Raw genomic sequence first — 2,245 nt, forward strand, 5'->3', positions numbered from 1 at the left:
ACTTACAAAAAGTTTTGGCATGGTTTATAATAGATTATTTCACACATAATATAGATTTAATTTCACAAGCAAGAAAAAATTTCAGACCTCAAAATTCAAACGATGATACCGCCATCACAGAACAGTCAGACTACGTTTGGGACCCCGAATGGTCTCATTATGCATTTATAAATATCCCACAATCAATTGCAAGTCAAGCAATAAGTACAATATCTTATACAAGAGATTATGTAAGAGTACCATTAACAATTGATGCAACACCATTAAACTACAATACATTTCTACCTGATACGCGAAATAACAGCTTAAACTCGACCGTCATACACAATGAAAACCTCAACGGAACTAGGAATCTCACTCAACAAGATATTCAGACACCATCACACTTCATAAATGAAGAAATTGTCCAAACAACAACAACTACACAACAAAGTATTTCACCGATACGTCCAATTTTAACAACACCAAGAAATACAAACACTTCACTAGCACAGGTAACCTTACAATCAACCGTTAAACCTTCGGTTGCTCCAAAATATTCACAAATGGATTATCAAACATATAGACCCATGACAATACCGTCAAAAACACGCAGAACGTTCACAAGAAACACTTTTGCGGAACACAATTATAATTACGCACATTCATCAAAAACAAACTATCCCCCACGAAAAAATAATCATAATCAGATAAGATCTCGATATTGGGATAACCCAATGGCAACAACCAATTCAGTAAATTTTCAAACTAATTCACATCCTCCACAGGATCGTAGTGAAAACTACCCATTCTTTCAACAGAATAAAAATAAAAAACAAGCACCTCAACAAACGGATTACCTATCCTCTGATGATGATTATTTACAACCAGATATATTTGCACCATATACCCAAGAATATCGCGGACAAGGAGTGCAAAAACCATATACATATCATAGAATTTTTTCTCCACATCAAACAGATACACAAAATCAACAACCAATACAAATGCAAAACCCAATTAATACACAATCTTTTCAACCAATTCAGCCAGAAAACCCAATGATTACACACTCGTATCAACCAACACAAATGCAAAATGAAAAACCACTTCCATATTACCTTCAACAACACGAAATAACAAAAAATCGACTTTCAAATTTTTCACAAATGCCAAATGCAGCAGAATCATTACAAATGACAATGAATCCATACCTTATGGATGGATCATCAATAACATCAAACAAACCATTAATGGTATTCACAGGAACAAATCCTGAATATTCTGTAGAAGATTATTTAAATGCAGTAACAGCAAATTTAATTTTAAATATAGGACCTGAACCAATTAATACGCCACTACATCAAAACTGGATACATCGACGCACAGCGTTGATACAGACAACCTTAGACGGCGCAGCCCAAAAATGGTTTTCAGTATTGCCTATAGAAATAAAATCAAATTGGAAAAAATTTACACAAGAATTTTCAAAAATGTTTGACTCCGAAAGAAACAAACAACAACAAAGAGTTTTATGTAATGAAATTCGCAGATTACCAAATGAAACCATCAAACAATTAGCAGTACGTATCGAAACACTAGTTCGAAAAGCATATTCATTAAATACACACGACTATAAAAACACAATAATGACAGAAATCTTAATGATGACCTTAACACCTCAATTAAGGAAAATAGCAATAAAAAAGAGAGCATCCCATCCCTCCTCAATTCGAGAGCCTGATTTAGATTTTTGAAAACTAGTAGACAAACTAGAGCAAGCGGAAATCACAATGAAACTTGAAGAAACAGAAAATCTGAAATTACAATATGTTAACCGAATTGAAACAAATACCACAAATATCAACAATATACAGGAATCAGATACAGACCTCGTTGAAAAAATCACTGAAATACTCAATATTTATGAAAAACACCCAAACTTTAAAGGCAAACCTTCTTTCAAAAAATGGTGTAATTATTGCCGACGATACGGACATAGTATTTCTGAATGTAGACAAAAACAACAGGACAATCAAAACAAACCTCAAAAATATAAAGAACCAAATAAATCATTCTATCAATACATGAAAAAAGATGAAAATCTACCGAACAAAAATGTATACAGCAACAACAGTTCAGGAAAACCACTTCCGAACAATACCAATTACACGAGAACTCAATCACCATATAACTCAAGTTATAGAGGAAGATCACCAGAACGAAGAAATCTACAAAATTCATCACAAAACCATTATAATAGACC

The sequence above is a fragment of the Symsagittifera roscoffensis genome, unplaced genomic scaffold, assembly GCF_963678635.1.
Source record: "Symsagittifera roscoffensis unplaced genomic scaffold, txSymRosc1.1 SCAFFOLD_560, whole genome shotgun sequence".
Classification (NCBI taxonomy): domain Eukaryota; kingdom Metazoa; phylum Xenacoelomorpha; order Acoela; family Convolutidae; genus Symsagittifera; species Symsagittifera roscoffensis.